Below are 18,824 nucleotides of genomic sequence, written 5' to 3' on the forward strand. Positions count from 1 at the left end.
ATGCACAAGGGCACCCACACAGGCAGACACACATATATCCCAACTAAAAATGTCTAGGCCAGATTCACTGCTAGATTTTTCACACATTTTAAGAAATGCTTCTCAAACTATTCCATAGAGATCTTCTGAAGAAACAACAGGACCAAGGCAACACTTAAAGAAGACAAATTAGAGGAGCTTGCTTACAGTTTCAGAGGTCATTACCATCATTGTGGAAGCATGGCACAATTCATGACTCCCGAGCAATAGCTAAGAGCCACATCCTCCTTCTTAGAATGGAGAACAAAATACTCATGGAAGGAGATACAAAGTTCAGAGATGGAAGGAAACACCATCCAGAGACTGCCACACCCGGGGATCCATCCCATATACAACCACCAAACCCAGACACTATTGCATATGCCAGAAAGATTTTGCTTACAGAACCCTGACATAGCTCTCTCTTGTGAGGCTAGGCCAGTGCCTGGCAAATACAGAAGTGGATGCTCACAGTCATCTATTGAATGGAACACAGAGCCCCCAATGGAGGAGCTAGAGAAAGTACCCACGGAGTTAAAGAGGTCTGCAACCCCTATAGGAAGAACAACAATATGAACTAACCAGTACATCCCCCCACCTCCCCCCCCAGGACTGTGTCTCTAGCTGCATATGTAGCAGAGGATGGCCTAGTTGGCCATCAATGGGAGGAGAGGCCCTTGGTATTACGAAGATCATATGCCCCAGAACAGGGAAATGCCAGGGCCAGGAAATGGGAGTGGGTGGGTTGGGGAGCAGGGTGGGGAAGGATATAGGAGGCTTTGGTGATAGCATTTGAAATGTAAATGAAGAAAATATCTAATAAAAAAAAAAGAGCCACATCCTGATTGGGAGGGGAGGGGAGGGGATGGGAGAAGAGAAGAGGGGAGGGGAGGGGAGGGGAGGGGAGGGGAGGAATGAGAGACTAGGCCTATCATGGGCTTTTGAAACCTGAAAGCCTACCCCTAGTGACACATTTCTGTCAGTAAAGCCACCACTTATAGTTCTTCTAATCCTTCTCAATAGTGCCATTTCCTGATGACTAACCATTCAAATATATGAGCCTATGGGAGGTATTCTTGTTCAAACAACCACAAACAAATGACTTGATCATCTCTACAGTGGCTGAAAAGGCTTTTCACACAATACAAAAGCCCTGAAGAAACTGGAAACAGAAGGAGCATGCTTCTGACATAAGAAAGGCTATGACTAACACATATCCAACATTTTGCTAATTGAGAAGAAGCTTAACATATTCTTGTTTAAATGAAGACTAAGAAAAGCTATTCAATTTCTTCATTCATATTCAATATAGTGGCTGAAGTCTTAGCTACAGCAGCAAGACAAGAGAAAGAAATGAAAACTATATAAATAGAAAAAGAAGTCAGATGTCCTTATTTGTAGATAATATCACTCTCCATATAAAACACCCTGAAGACTTCACCAGAAAACTCAGATCTGATTAATAATTTCAGCAGAATATAAAATTAAAATCCAAAAGATTAGTTACCTTCTTCCATATGAATAGCAGGAATACTGAAACAGAAATCAAGGAAACAACCCCATGTACAGTTCTTCAGGGGTTGGGGAAACTTGGAAGTAATCTGCAAGAAGACCTGAAGGGCCTTCATAAGGAAAGCTTTAGATCACTGAAGGGACCCAGAAGACACCCTATAACAGAAATGTCCATGCTGATGGATTAATATGCAAAAATGAATAACTTACAAAATCAACTTACAGATCCAATTACTTTTATTAAAATTCTAGACACTCTTCAAAAAAGTAGTAAAAAATATATTGAAATGCATATGTACGCACGAAAGGCCCAGGATATCTAAAGAAATCCTAAGCAAAATAAATAAACAAAAAAATAAAAATAAGTAAATAAAGTTAGAGGTATCACTAGGTCTACTGTCAAATTATACTAAAAGGCCACAATCATAAAAATAACATGATAAAGGTACAAAAACAGACATGTGAGTCAGTTAAACAGAAAGCACAAATATAAGTATATTTAGTATGTCCACCTGGTTTTTTGAATAATATTCTTTGAAAGTTTCATGCAGTTATACATTGTTAAGTGAGCATATACAACCGTCACTTCCTTCCCCCAGCATGCCCTAGACGCTCCTATCATTTATTCACCTTCCAGATCCACGTGCTTTGTGACACACCTTCTTACTGACAACATTCTCAGATCAGCTGGTGCTGCCCATATGCACATGGGCATGAACCATCTGCTATTTTGAGAAAGATGTCAAAAATACACAACAGAGAGAAGACAACCTACTCAACAATGGCCCAGGGAAAAAGGGATGCCCTCATGTAGGAGAATGAGACCGGATCCTTCTAATTCACTCTGCGCAAACAAACTCTAAAACTGTTTAAGAGAAAAATTCTGAAAAATACTTATAGGTATAGGCATAGGCAAAACAAGACAAGGCAAGGACTTTCTAATCAGATTCCCAGCTAATCAAGAAATAATGCAAACAATAAATAAATGGAACCCTGTGACATGAAAAGGTTCTAATCACCAAAAAGAAAACTTAAAAAAAAGACAGCCTACAAAATGGAGAAAACATTTGCCAGCTATGCATCTAATACAGGACTAATATCTAGAACACACAAACAAACAAAAAATCTAAACAATAAATCAGATAACGGATAAGTTAATAAAATTAAGAGACAGGCTCCCCAAAAATACGAAAGACCAACAATCATATAAAAAACAATGTTCAATCTCACTGCCAGCAGAGAAATGCAAACTAAAACTATACAGAGATTTCCCTCTTCTCAGTCAGAATGGCGTCCAAAACAACAAGGAACTGCAATGCTGATGAGGACGTGCACCAAGGCAACAGCGCTGCCAGGCCGCCGCGCACATCCAACCACGACAGAAGTCAGTTCCTCCAGCATATGGCCTATTATCCTATTCCCGAGCTGTGGAATAAGCCTATATGTCCAACAACCAAGAAATGAGTAGAAAAATATTATATGGTATATATATATATATATATATGTATATATACAATGGAATTTTTTCAGGTAGAATGAATTTATGAGTGTTTTTTTTTGCATGTAAACTGAGGAAACAGGATAATAATTTTAAATTACATTCAGAAAGATAAATATTATATAATTTCTCTCATTTGAGACCCCAAGATTTTATACAAGTACAACAATCATGTATATATATTTGACATCAAAGTGGGAGTCAAAATGTCAAGGGAAACAAAGGAAGTAACAGGACTAGGTTGGAGCTAAAACAGGAGACATGGGATGGGAGGAAAGTGCTTAATATATAATATATACTGATATGAAAGTTAAAATCCAAATAATATTTTTAAATCTTTAAAGAAATTATATTCTAAGAAAGGAGAGTGACCAAAAATAAAATAGTAAATATGAAATATATAGGAACAAGTAGTTCATTTAAAAACAAAACATAATTAATATGTCCATAAATAAAAGGTTCTCTCGATGCCATATGAATTAAAATCTATTTTTAACCTATCACCCCAGCCAAATTTTATCCTTTGGCAACACTGTTGAAAGACTATAAAAAGCAAAATATCAGAAAGGAATGCAGTAATATCTCTTGCAATTAGATGACTGTATCACTGACTCAGCGGACACTTCGACAAGTCATTAACTCTCGGGAAGAAATCTGGAAGACTTGCAAATTTAAGTTATTCACTTAGTTACACCTTACAGAATTGGTATAATTCCAACAATTAAGAAATTCTGCCAGAAGTGATGCTTACTTTTAATCCCAGAACTTGAGTGGCAGAGATTTCTGTAAATTTGAGGCCAGGCTAGTCTATATAATTAGTTCCACACCAGTCAGGGCTTGCAAGAAACGTAAACTGCACCAGATGGAAATCAACACAGAAGCCCATAACTGATCAACACGAGGAGAATGAGAGACTTCGGACTTATGAGCCTTACAATACCATACCTCTCCCCTCAAAGCTCAGGGGTTATGTGGAAAGGGAGAACAGAAAGATTTTAAGAGACAGAGGCGATAGATGGCTTCAAGGAAACAATGTTTTCCAGACACTACAGGGCAGATAAGAACTCACAGAGACTGTACAAGCTCAGTCCTGACAAAATACCAACATGGACAAGAGGTGGGGAACATGAAGTCCCACCTCACCAGGTAGCTGTGGGCAACTGACTGTGGGATGAGAGAAAGTCAGTTTTCTTCCATGGAACCAGGATATCCACCACAGTCCAGGACTGTCCCCATGATGAAGAAGAATAGTTACCCTATACAAACTGGAATCCATGCTTCTATGGGGAAAGAAGATGGGAGGGAGGAGGGGAGAGAAAGAGAGAGGGAGGGGAAAAGAGGAAAGAAGAGACAGGGAAAGAAACAGAGTGGAAATGAACATGAGTTGAGTGGGTAAGGAGATAGGGGAGGACTTTGAAAAAACAGAGGGAGGCAAATGAATATAATCATTTAAAAAGCACTATTTAAAAAAAAATCTTAAGGATAATCTCTATCTAGTCACGCATCCACCTAATGACACACTGTGCAAAATGTTAATGAAAAAAAGAAAATCTCTAAGGAGAACTAGGATCCTACTTCGGTGAGAACAACAATATGTAGAATAGATGCAGCAAGTATAAGATAAAAATGCACATTCATATTTGCTTTCTAAATGCATATTTATATTCTTGTTTTCCAAAAGGAAACCCAAAAGATAATGAGGTGATAATGAAATGCATCTATTCATATAGTACATTGGGGTGCTCAATTTTAGAATTTAAATTACATAATCGAACATAATATATAAAACTATAGAGACTAAAGTTGATGCATAAATTAAGAGGCATGTATATATAATAGTCTGAATATAAGTGTTCTCCACAAGCTCATAGGTTGAAGGCCTACTAAATTATTCTGGGAGATCCCAGAAACTTCAGGAGATAGAGCCAAGCACTGAGAGCTGTGTCTCAGGGATACAGCTTGCCCTGGCCCCTTCCTCTCTTTATGAGGATCCTTGATGACCATGAGGTTGAGCAGCCTTCTCTGTCACCCATTCACACTATGATGATAGTCTGCTTTCAAGTCTAGTGGAAATGTCAACTAAGACTATGAAACAAAATAAATTGTTATGACTCTTTTTAAAACGGTTTCTCTCAGTTATATGTCAAAGAAATGAAAAGTCTGGCTAATACAGCCACACCTTTAGTTGTGTGTGTGTGTGAGGGGCATTGCACGCATGTACGTGGTATATACATACACACAGCATACAGTTTAAGTCAAGAGGAAAGTTGTACAAATAAATGTGCCTTTTATCCTTTACTGTCATAAATGACCATCATGATCTTTACTCCTAAGGCCACTGACTTCAATAACTTCATTATTCCCTAGCCTATTTAAAGCTGTTTTCAAAACAGCATCACCAGTCCTAATGATGCAGCTCCTGAATGATGTTTACAGCATCTTTGTAGAACTTCTATCCTTAGATTGCTTATTTTAAGAAAGATTCGTAGCCAAGGAAAGAAGTGAATGAAATAAATGAAACTACCAATGGCATTAGGAATCTGAATGCTCAGAGTCAAGGAAAGATTATAATTATGAAGGAAGTCGAATTAAGCATAAACACTGAATTTAGTGATTCAGAAGCATGAGGCGCTGGTATGCAGGGGTTTGCTTCTACTGACATTCCTCATAGTCGGAGCCAGAGCTTGCTGAAGAAAAGACTGATTCCAACACTTACTTGAAATGCCTGCTCTGACGGTAAGATCTTTTGAAATCTAATAAATGTGTGCAAAGGCAAAGGTTCAAAACCAGCCACTGAATGGTCCTTAGAATTTGTATATCAAAAAGGAAGAATTATGAAATTGAGTGAAAAATTCAAATCTTTGACATTTCATGAAACTGTGATAAAGGCTAAAAACAAACAAACAAACAAACTCCCAAAAGCCAAAGGGAAGGAAAAATATCCCTTAGTTGAAGTAGTTATAAAACCAGCTTCTTACTTTAATTATTATAAATGGCAAAGGTTAAGTATTTATCTGTCTTTTCACTGCATTAAACTGTGACCTAGAGACAACCTTAGAAAACACAGCCAGCCAATCTAGAAGGATGAACTCATTCTGCAACTTTCAATGAAACCACTGGCCAGGAATTAACAACTGTCTTCAAAACCAAGAGTTTACAGGAGCTAAACAGCACACAATCCTTAGTACTTCCGCACTAATACCCAACCCGATTGGCACAAAGTAGCTGGTGTGGTAGTACAGGCCCACAATTCCAGCTCTTCTGGGGCCGAGAGATGAGCATCATGACTTTAAAGCCAATGTGGGCTACAGAAAAAGACTATTTAAAATAAGGCCTTATACATAATAAAAACAGAAAGGAGAATGTTTAAAAAAATAGGGAGAAAAAGGAAACAAAGTAGCAGAGAGCTAAATTAAGGAGAGAAAATTATAACATATATCTGTTTAGAGCCAAACAAACCATTCACTCTAAATGGACCCACCAATACAAGGAGAAAACTGCAGTGCCAGTTGCCATAGGCCCTGTTCTCAATAATTCCTCCAATCATTCATGATATCCTGTTTTATAAGTTATTTCTTGCAATGTCCTTCAATAAAAGTTAATACCATTTTTTTTCCCAAAACTTAATTCAATTTAGTATTTCTACTCAGAGTTAGAAGAAGCCAGTCCAGATATAATTGTGAAGGTCTGCGGCCTAAAGAGTTTCTTGGCATCTACCATACAAGCCTATGCAGACTCACATCCATATGAGGGACTAATTTGGAACACAGCTTTTCACTACTTCAGTTCTAAAATCCAACATAGTAACGATGCCTCTGCAGTAGATTAATGTTCTCTCTTTGAACAATAACCATAAAAAAATGCTATCAGAAAAAGCTTTCTCTGTCTCCTTTTAAAAATAACCACAGGACTGCTTTCCTTCTTCCAATTAAGATTTATATACATTAAGCACATGCATGTAAAAACAAGCAAGTGCACACAAACTCATATTTTTAAAACATATCCACCTAGGTACTTTCTTAATCATCATGATCCTGGATCATCCTAAGTTCCAAAAGGGAAACAGACATCAAGGGAATGCAAGTACTTTAACAATTAAAGTGTAAGTTACTGGTCCAAATTAGATAACTAACAAGCGATAGTAGATTTGGATTGGAAGGTGACCAATGCAACTTCAGACATTATCAAACTACAAACCCACACTCTTCTTCTTCCCAGAAGCACACACTCCCCACCTAAACCACAGCTCCTGTGCCCACGTTTTTTTGCCACTTCTGACTTAAGGAACAACATGAAAACAGAGCCATGGCTACTTGCTTCACTCAGTGACCTTTGAATCCTACAGAGTCCACCCTCAGCAAGGATAGTCAGGCCCAGCTTCCCTCAACTGCTTAAGGCTTCAGGACACAGACTGTGTATCTAAAGCCTTAGGGACTCCTGAAGAGTCCACACACACATCTGAACAAGTTGCAAATTCTTTCCGTCCTCCTTTTCAGCAACTACCATTGTTCATAACCTACCTTCAGTTAAAGAAAGTTGAAGAAAATAATACTTATTTTGACACATGTTCTGGAAGATCTCTGGTCAAAGAAGTGCAAAGCAAAAAGATATCTTAGTGTGTGGAAGATGAAGAAATCAGGAAACTGTGCCATTAATTACTTGTTTCTACCTAAGACCTGCACTGCAATGAGCAGTGACAGATTATACCGTGAAAGGGGCGGATGACACTACATATTACCTTTCTCTGTGCTGTAACAAACTGTCCGACAAAATCAATGCAAGGAAGGAAATGCAAGGGGTTTATGTGGCTTACAGTGTGATGGAACAGTCTGTCAGGGTGGCAAGGCTATAGACTCAAGATCATGAGGCAGCTGTCTCCATTAAATCTTCAATCAGGGAGCAGAAAGCAATGGATGATAGAATTCAGCTTGTCTTCTTTTTATGTAGTCTGGAACCTCAGCCCATGGAATGGTGCTGTCCACATTTAGTGCAAGTCTTCCCACAAATATTAATATAATCTTGGATATTCTTCACAGACAAGCTCAGAGAGTTGTCTACCGGATACTTCTAGATTCTGTCATAATGTTTGTCTTTAATTCTACTTTAATTTAAATTTAATTCTTTAATTATTAATACTGTTGAGTAGACAGTCAATACTAACCATTTCAGCATATGATGTTGCAAAATTCTCATGAGCAACATCTATGCCCCCAAATTATTCTTGGTACAGTTTAGCTAGTAATGAAATCTCAGACTGCCCTTAGAGGCTTTTGCACGTATGGTTGCTGTGTCAGACATGCATCAGTAGGTGGCAGAGAAGAGAGAATGTATGTCTATATTCAGTATTCCGACCTGTGATGCCTAACATTCCATGGAAAAGGGATCAAGAAATGACTACCAATCCAGCTAGCCTGAGATAACTACCAGTCAGACAAATAGGCCTGGATAACCTTCCAGGGGAGACTAGTACAAGTGAGAGACTAGAAGAACCCCACCTGTGATCCTGGAACTGTAGACCCCAAGCAAGAGTGACCCTGAGATGACCACCAGACCAGTGCCAGGGGACAGACAGGGAGCTAGCCTGAGATGACCAACAGTCTGCTGCCTTGAAATCCTGTTGGGTTGGGGGTGGGGGTGGGGGTTGTCCAGACCATGCCTAAGATGACCACTGCCTGAAGCCATAATGCAGAGTAGGGCCTAAACACTCAAAGGAGCAAATAAGTGGTGGACAAATTGATGAAAAAGAGAAAAAGAAGGATGGGAACAATAAAGACAAGCAGAAGTGGAGACTTGAGGGTAGTGAAGGACAGGCTAATTAAGTAGCTGGTGGTGCTCCTGGGATTATGGTGGGATCCTAGCCTGTGCTGCCACTGGGGCCATGTCTGGTTTGGTGGCCCTGCAGCAACAGAGGTCTGTTACCACCAAAGGCCAGGTGGACACCCCTGGTCTGAGCTGCTGAAGACATCCGTTCAGGAACTTCGGAAAATTCTACCAGATCCCTCCCCTCCTAGAAAAGAAAGGTCATACAGCACATAGGCACCCCTTCCCTCTGGAAGAAAGAGGCTAATTATATTCCTCAGATCACAGGAGAGGACTGACCATTGACCACCTGTAGATAAGGGAAGACCAGAGCATGTAGACACATTCCTCGGGGCAGACAGACTGTTGGCCACCTACAGACAAGGGAAAATCCTTGCCACCTCATTCCCTGAGGAACAATCAATTTAAAAGTTACACTGTTCTGCCAATCACATTGTGCCTAGTTGCTGATGCTCTATTCCATCCTGGAAACTGTATAAAAACTTGCCAAACAGGCTGCTGTGGTTGCTGCCTCTCCTTCTGGTGTGGGGTCGATCCTTCCCACCCCAGGCTCTGAACTGTTCACTCGGTGGGGTGGGGTGGAGATGAGGGGTCTACAGTAAGCTAAGGTTTGTCAGAGTCTTACACTTCCATCTAGGGACATGCTAATATGAGAGCTGTGCAGAGCTGTACCACTCCTCACCGGAACATCATGGAAGAGCTGACCCTGGGGATATGAGAGCAGAAGAACTGACCTCATCACTATCCAGCTGCAGTACTCAAGATCCCCAGGGATATGCGCATAGGGGAGCCGGCCCTAAAATCTCCATAAGGTAGTGTGGACAAGAAGAGATACTCTTCTTCCCCCCTCAACGCCCTCCCACCTGCAGCAGGGTGAAGACCTCGCCCTGGGATCATGAGAGCAGAAGAGCTGTCCCTGTCCTTCGCCAGCTGCAGTACTTTGGAGAATAGGCCCCACACCTTACCGGGGCAGCACAGAAGAGCTGACCCTAGTGGCATGGGCCAGTAATAACCCATCCCCCCAGTGTCAGGAACAAGGGAGAGCTGACCTTGACCCTTATCTTTCCTTTAGTAACAATGGGGGAGGGAAAGATGCTGCCCCCTTCCCCGCCATGACAGAAGAATTGGTCTGGAGATCATCAGAACAGGAGAGCTATCCTGTTCCTCACCTATTGCAGCACTCAGAAGAGCAGGCCCTGTATCTCACCTAGGCAGCAGGGTGAGCTGGCCCTGTTTGAGAGGGTTGCTCGTTAGCCCAAGGGAGTAAGAGTACGAGACAAAGTATGCTCACTAGGTCCCAGGTCCACATACAGGGCTTTAAACTGGCCCACCCCAACACCTACCCCATTGATGAACTGCTGGAGTACATGAAGGGACTGGTCCTACACATGCAAAACTACAGGCGATCCATGGCACAAGGTAATAACAAGATGCCCAAGACGAGTTCCAGTAAACTTCCAGTATTGACAGAGTAGCAGAAGCCAGAGGTCTCAAAACAAACCAATATCTCATCGTAATAAACATTTGCATATAAAGCAGTGTGGACAACAGGATATTCTGTAAGAAACACTGAGACACACAACAGCTAACATAACAGGTAGGTTTTGTTTTGTTTATTCTCTGTTGGGGGGTAGGTTGCAATGGTAGGAAGGTACAAAGAAAGGGGGAGATGAGTGGGATTGTCACGTGTAGTGGCTATTCCTGGTTGTCAACTTGACAATATTTGGAATGAACTACAATCCGGAATTGGAAGGCTCACCAGTGACCCTTATCTGGAGGCTTGGAGATCCTTATCTGGATCTTGGTTTGAAGATCTTGAGCCATAGTGGCTATGGATTCCAGAAGATTGAATCTCCGAGTTAAGGAACACACCTTTAATCTGGGCTATGCCTTTCATCTGGGATTAAAGGTGTGGTGGAACACACCTTTAATCTGGGCTACACCTTTTGCTGGAGACAATATAAGGACATTGGAAGAAGGGAGTCTAGCTCTTGCTCTTGCTCCTGCTCCTTCGCCTGCTTGCTGCGTGAGACTGAGTAACTGCTAGATCCTTGGACTTCCATTCACAGCTGTGACTGAACGATTGTTGGGAATTGAGCTGCCGACTGTAAGTCATCAATAAATTCCTTTATTATCTAGAGACTATCCATAAGTTCTGTGACTCTAGAGAACCCTGACTAATACAGAAGTTGGTACCAGGAGTGGTTCTAGAGTAACAGAAGTACAAGGATGAATCTTTTAAAATTCTGGAATTGGCTTGTTGATCCACCAGCACTTTCAACTATTGAAACCTCTCCAGATTCTCTCCCTCCTGGGAGCTCAGAGAATTTTGAAGACCCATGGTTGAAACTATATTCCGAACTTAAAGAAGCTAATGCCCTTGATTTTCTTAATGAATTAGGTGATTCAGTGCACAAAGCTTTCTACAAGATGGGGAAAAAATCGAAAAATGATTTTACAGGCTGGCTGCTCTTAGTATCTGTGGAAAAAATGATGAATGAAAGGAAGGAGTTGTGTGATAAAATCGAAAGGCTCCAGACACAAGTAAACGATCTAAAAGTTGCTAAGTGTGTCCTTGAGGAGAATCTTCTCTCTTGTAGCAATAGAGCTCAAGTTGCAGAAAATCAAACAGAAACTCTCATTGTAAGGTTGGCTGAACTACAGCGAAAATTCAAGTCTCAGCCTCAGAGTGTGTCGACAGTTAAAGTAAGGGCTCTAATTGGCAAAGAATGGGATCCTACAACATGGGATGGGGATGTGTGGGAAGACCATGTTGAAGCTGAGAATTTTGAATCCTCAGATTCTCAAGGGTTTGCCCCACCTGAGGAAGTAGTACCCTCAGCCCCACCTCTTGAAATAATGCCTTCCCCACATGAGGAAATTAATTTTGCAGAGTCTGCTCACGGCCCACCAATAGTTTCTTCTAGACCTGTAACCAGACTCAAAGCAAAACAGGCTCCTAGAGGGGAGGTAGAAAGTGTAGTCCATGAGGAAATTCGCTACACTACTAAGGAGCTTAATGAGTTTGCTAATTCATTCAAGCAGAAACCTGGTGAATATGTGTGGGAATGGATTTTAAGGGTGTGGGATAAGGGTGGAAGGAACATAAAACTAGAGCAGGCTGAGTTTATTGACATGGGTCCTCTGAGTAGAGATTCTAGGTTTAATACGGAAGCTCGCATAGTTAAAAAAGGTGTCAAAAGTTTGTTTGAATGGTTGGCTGAGGTGTTTATCAAAAGATGGCCTACTGGAAATGACTTGGAGATGCCTGATATTCCATGGCTTAGTGTTGATGAAGGGATTTTAAGACTTAGGGAAATTGCAATGCTAGAGTGGATATATTGTGTAAAGCATAATTGTCCACAATGGGAAGGTCCAGAAGATATGCCTTTCACCAGCTCTATAAGACGCAAATTGGTGAGAGGGGCACCAGCACATTTGAAGGGTTTTGTTCTTTCCCTTTTCCTTGTGCCAGATCTTAGCATTGGAGATGCTTCTGCTCAATTAGATGAATTAAATTCACTGGGTTTAGTTGGATTCCGAGGTAACAAGGGCCAGGTGGCAGCATTGAATCGCCCGAGACAAGGTGATTCTAGTTATTATAATGGACAGCGTAGACAAAAGAATGTTTATAATAACATACCCAGTAATGGTCAGCACAGGAGAGGTGAAATTTATAATGGCATGACTCGGTTGGACCTTTGGTACTGGCTAACCAATCATGGTGTTTCCAGGAATGAAATACATAGGAAGCCTACTGCATATTTGTTTGATCTGTATAAGCAGAAAAATTCTCAAACAAATGAAAGAAAGGCTACATTAGATCGTGGTAAACAGCCAAATGAAAGAAAGGCTACATTAGATCGTGGTAAACAGCAATCTCGGCCAGTGAGTCAATTTCCAGACTTGAGACAGTTTGCAGATCCAGAACCCCTTGAATGAAGGGGTGGCCAGGTTCCTCTGAGGAAGGATCTTGATAAGACACTCAAAGGTTTTGCTGTTACCCTTTCTCCAGTTCTTCCCCAGAGGGACCTACGGCCTTTTACAAGGGTAACTGTACACTGGGGAAAAGGAAATAATCAGACTTTTCGGGGTCTGCTGGATACTGGTTCTGAGTTGACACTGATCCCAGGGGATCCCAAGAAACATTGTGGCCCTCCAGTTAAAGTAGGGGCTTATGGAGGGCAGGTGATTAATGGAGTTTTGACTGATGTCCGACTCACAGTAGGTCCAGTAGGTCCCCGGACACATCCTGTGGTGATTTCCCCAGTTCCAGAATGTATAATTGGGATAGATATACTCAGAAATTGGCAGAATTCTCATATTGGTTCCCTGAACTGTAGAGTGAGGGCTATTATGGTTGGAAAGGCCAAATGGAAGCCTTTAGAGTTGCCTCTGCCAAAGAAAATAGTGAATCAAAAACAGTATCGTATTCCTGGAGGAATTGCAGAAATTACTGCCACTATCAAGGACTTGAAAGATGCAGGGGTGGTGGTTCCCACCACATCTCCATTTAACTCTCCTATCTGGCCAGTGCAGAAAACAGATGGATCATGGAGAATGACAGTTGATTACCGAAAACTAAATCAGGTAGTAACTCCAATTGCAGCTGCTGTACCAGATGTAGTTTCCTTACTTGAGCAAATTAACACATCTCCTGGCACCTGGTATGCGGCTATTGATCTGGCAAATGCCTTCTTCTCAGTACCTGTCCATAAGGACCACCAGAAGCAATTTGCTTTCAGTTGGCAAGGCCAACAGTATACCTTCACAGTTTTGCCTCAAGGATATATTAACTCTCCTGCCCTGTGTCATAATTTAGTTAGAAGGGATCTTGATCGTTTGGATCTTCCACAAAATATCACATTGGTGCACTATATTGATGACATTATGCTGATTGGACCAAGTGAGCAGGAAGTAGCAACCACTTTGGACTCATTGGTAACACATATGCGTATCAGAGGATGGGAAATAAATCCAACCAAAATTCAAGGACCATCTACCTCAGTGAAATTCTTAGGAGTCCAGTGGTGTGGGGCATGCAGAGATATTCCTTCTAAGGTGAAAGATAAGTTATTGCACCTGGCCCCTCCTACAACCAAGAAAGAAGCACAACGTTTAGTGGGTCTATTTGGATTCTGGAGACAACACATCCCTCACTTGGGTGTGTTACTTAGGCCTATTTACCAAGTGACTCGGAAAGCTGCTAGCTTTGTGTGGGGCCTGGAACAGGAGAAGGCCCTTCAACAGGTCCAGGCTGCTGTGCAGGCTGCTCTACCACTTGGACCATATGACCCAGCAGATCCGATGGTACTTGAGGTGTCTGTGGCTGATAGAGATGCTGTTTGGAGCCTCTGGCAGGCCCCTGTAGGTGAATCACAGAAAAGGCCTTTGGGATTTTGGAGCAAAGCTCTACCATCATCTGCAGACAACTATTCTCCCTTTGAAAAACAGCTCTTGGCCTGCTATTGGGCCTTAGTGGAAACTGAACGTCTGACAATAGGACACCAAGTCACTATGCGACCTGAACTACCCATCATGAGCTGGGTACTATCAGACCCTGCAAGTCATAAAGTGGGACGTGCACAGCAGCAGTCTATTATCAAATGGAAGTGGTATATACGTGATCGGGCCAGAGCAGGTCCTGAAGGCACAAGCAAGTTACATGAAGAAGTTGCTCAAATGCCTATGGTTTCTACTCCTGTTACAATGCCATCTGCTGCCAAGCATGCACCTATAGCCTCATGGGGTGTTCCCTATGATCAACTGACCGAAGAGGAGAAGACTAGAGCCTGGTTTACTGATGGCTCTGCACGTTATGCAGGCACCACCCAGAAGTGGACAGCTGCAGCATTACAACCCCTTTCTGGGACAACCTTGAAAGACACAGGTGAAGGGAAATCTTCACAGTGGGCAGAACTTCGGGCAGTACACATGGTATTACAGTTTGTTTGCAAGAAGAAATGGCCAGATGTACGATTATACACTGACTCATGGGCTGTAGCCAATGGATTGGCTGGATGGTCAGGGACTTGGAAAGATCACAATTGGAAAATTGGTGAGAAAGACATCTGGGGAAGAAGTATGTGGATAGATCTCTCCAAATGGGCAAAGGATGTGAAGATATTTGTGTCCCATGTAAATGCTCACCAAAAGGTGACTTCAGCTGAGGAGGAGTTCAATAATCAAGTGGATAAGATGACCCGTTCTGTGGACAATCAGCCTCTCTCCCCAGCCATCCCTGTCATTGCTCAATGGGCACATGAACAAAGTGGCCATGGTGGTCGAGATGGAGGTTATGCTTGGGCTCAGCAACATGGGCTTCCACTCACCAAGGCTGACCTGGCTACAGCTGCTGCTGATTGCCAGATCTGCCAACAGCAGAAACCAACACTGAGCCCCAGATATGGCACCATTCCTCGAGGTGACCAGCCAGCAACCTGGTGGCAGGTTGACTACATTGGACCACTTCCTTCGTGGAAAGGACAGCGTTTTGTTCTTACTGGAGTAGATACTTATTCTGGTTATGGATTTGCCTTTCCTGCACGTAATGCCTCTGCTAAAACCACCATTCACGGACTGACAGAATGCCTCATCTATCGTCATGGTATTCCACACAGTATTGCTTCTGACCAAGGAACTCATTTCACAGCCAGAGAAGTACGACAGTGGGCTCACGATCATGGAATTCACTGGTCTTACCACATTCCCCATCATCCTGAAGCAGCTGGGCTGATAGAAAGATGGAATGGCCTTTTGAAGACGCAGTTACAGCGCCAATTAGGTGGTAACAGCTTGGAAGGCTGGGGCAGAGTTCTTCAGAAGGCAGTATATGCTTTGAATCAGCGCTCGATATATGGTACAGTTTCACCCATAGCCAGGATTCATGGGTCCAGGAATCAAGGGGTGGAAAACGGAATAGTTCCACTTACTATCACTCCTAGTGACCCTCTAGGAAAATTTTTGCTTCCTGTCCCCATAACTCTAGGTTCTGCTGGCTTAGAAGTTTTGGCTCCAGAGAGGGGAGTGCTCCTACCAGGAGCTACAACAAACATTTCATTGAACTGGAAGCTCAGACTTCCCCCTGGTCATTTTGGGCTTCTAATGCCCTTAAACCAACAGGCTAAAAAAGGAATAACAGTGTTAGGAGGGGTGATAGATCCAGATTACCATGGGGAAATTGGATTACCTCTTCACAATGGTGGTAAGCAAGATTATGTCTGGAGTGCAGGAGATCCCTTAGGGCGTCTCTTAGTACTACCATGTCCTGTGATTAAAGTCAATGGGAAACTACAACAGCCTAATCCAAGCAGGATGACAAAGGACGCAGACCCATCAGGAATGAAGGTATGGGTCAATCCTCCAGGAAAAGAGCCAAGACCTGCTGAGGTGCTGGCTGAAGGTGAAGGAAATACAGAATGGGTAGTAGAGGAAGGTAGTTATAAATACCAATTAAGGCCACGTAACCAGTTGCAGAAACGAGGATTATAAAGTAATATGAATGCCCATTGTAAATTTACTAATGCGTTTGCGATTGTACGAGGGATAGTTATATCATGTTAGGCGTATTTACAACCTTGTTATTGTTTCATGTGAACATGAGATATTATTTGTGTCAAGTTGACAAGGGGTGGATTGTAGTGGCTATTCCTGGTTGTCAACTTGACAATATTTGGAATGAACTACAATCCGGAATTGGAAGGCTCACCAGTGACCCTTATCTGGAGGCTTGGAGATCCTTATCTGGATCTTGGTTTGAAGATCTTGAGCCATAGTGGCTATGGATTCCAGAAGATTGAATCTCCGAGTTAAGGAACACACCTTTAATCTGGGCTATGCCTTTCATCTGGGATTAAAGGTGTGGTGGAACACACCTTTAATCTGGGCTACACCTTTTGCTGGAGACAATATAAGGACATTGGAAGAAGGGAGTCTAGCTCTTGCTCTTGCTCCTGCTCCTTCGCCTGCTTGCTGCGTGAGACTGAGTAACTGCTAGATCCTTGGACTTCCATTCACAGCTGTGACTGAACGATTGTTGGGAATTGAGCTGCCGACTGTAAGTCATCAATAAATTCCTTTATTATCTAGAGACTATCCATAAGTTCTGTGACTCTAGAGAACCCTGACTAATACATCACGGTACACAATGTGAAATTTACAAAGAACAATAAAAACTGAAAAAAGAAAAAGAATTTCCAATTGTTCACGTTGCTGAAATAAATCTACAAAAGTTGTTCTCAACTTTCCTAATGCTGTGACCCTTTAAAATAGTTCCTTGTGTGTGGTGACCCCCCAGCCATAAAATTATTTTCATTGCTACTTCATAGCTATAATTTTGCTACTCTTATGAATTGTAATGTAAGTACCTGTGTTTTCTAATGGTCTTAGGCGACCCCTGTAAAAGTGTCCTTCAACCTCCAAAGAGGCTGTGACCTACAGGTTGAAGACCACTGATCTTCAGGCTCTTGTTCAATGTCAGCACTGGCCTTTGCCTATTTTCTAGGCAGGCAATGTTATAGCAGTAGTGACTTAGCTCTTGCCTTATGAAGCCTTCATTTTTTACAAGTGAGGTTTATAATGCCAGAGTCAGTGACTGAATGAGTCACACTGAACACTGCTAGCTCCTCTTATCTCAGGTACAGAATGAAGTTTACTATGAAATAATATTGTGAACGTCTTTACCTAGTGGCATCCTGAAGCTTCCTGCTCAATGTGTTTAGAATAATAACAGTAAGGCTTCCCTGGCTAAGAAGTTTACCTCTAACATCCACAAGGTCTTGCAAAGGGGCAACACAAGAACCAAGGGCAGTTCTGTGGTTTCACTTGCTTGCAAACTAGCCCAAAATCCCAGCAGGAATGAGAGAAGCAAAACTCATTTATTATTTGGGGATAAAGAAGAGCTCATCTGCACCACCCAACCAAAGCACAGCTGAAAATAAATCACAATGGGTGTTTCAAAATGAGATAGTTTTCTACAGCTTCAGAAGACCCTTCTACTTTAATTGATTCTGCTATAACCCAGATTAATATGGTGCAGATTTGCTGTAAGACACTTTATTGCCAAATACAGCTGCTGTGAGAGGGAGCCACTGAGGTGCTAGTGGCTCAAGATGAGAAAAAGACACATGCAGGCAAGCGACTGCCCAGACAAGCAAGTTCTGCAAAAGAAAAAAAGACCAACAACCAAGGAAATTCAGATACCTGCTCTGTATTTACAATTCAAATTAAAACAAAATAAAAGACCAAAAAAAACCTTGTTGCTGCAAGTGGTGTGGTGGCAATGCCCTTTAATCCTAGTCCTCAGAGAAAGAGGAGGGCAGACCTCTAAGTTAAAGACTAATCTAGGCTATATGGTGAGGTCTAGGACAGTCAGGGCTTTGTAGAGAACCTGTCTCAAAATAGACAGAGAGATAGATACATAGAAAAGTAGATAGATAGATAGATAGATAGATAGATAGATAGATAGACAGACAGACAGACAGACAGACAGACAGACAGGCAGGCAGGCAGGCAAGCAGACAGACAGACAGACAGACAGACAGACAGACAGATAAATGATGGGTGGATGGATGATAGGTAGGGAAGAAGATAGACAGATAAGTAAATAAGTAATTGGGAAATACTGAAAAGTAAGTAATTGGGAAAAAAATTTCTCCTTGTCACAATCCATGCTTTCTTTACCCAGGCAAATGCTTGCTCAAGGGTGGGCATGAACATAAAAGCAATTATTAAGAAATCAAATTTTAATCTAAAAGTCTAAACAGAAAGCTTCTGCAACCCTTATCAGCATGGCATTTCTGATATCAATCTTTGATTAATAGTCTGCTGCTCATGTGTAGCATAAGCTGCACCTTTTTCTGGAAAAACTTGGTATTCATGAATAAATGTGGCTTAATATTCTAAAACTGGTATGCAATTTTTTAAAACAGGAAGCTTAACAAAATGCCAAGTTCTAACCAAGATTAGACTGTAAAAG

The 18,824-nt window shown here is 41.8% G+C and overlaps 1 protein-coding gene and 1 pseudogene across 8 annotated transcripts in view; one reads left to right on the plus strand and one right to left on the minus strand.

Moving 5' to 3' along the window:
* The window catches only part of Kif16b (kinesin family member 16B), a 283,270-nt gene that overhangs the window by 160,275 nt on the left and 104,171 nt on the right, over nucleotides 1-18,824 (minus strand). The window lies entirely within an intron of this gene.
* On the plus strand, nucleotides 8,282-8,397 carry Gm22310 (annotated as a pseudogene).

The sequence above is a fragment of the Mus musculus genome, chromosome 2 (genome assembly GCF_000001635.26).
Source record: "Mus musculus strain C57BL/6J chromosome 2, GRCm38.p6 C57BL/6J".
NCBI classification, from domain to species: Eukaryota; Metazoa; Chordata; class Mammalia; order Rodentia; family Muridae; genus Mus; species Mus musculus.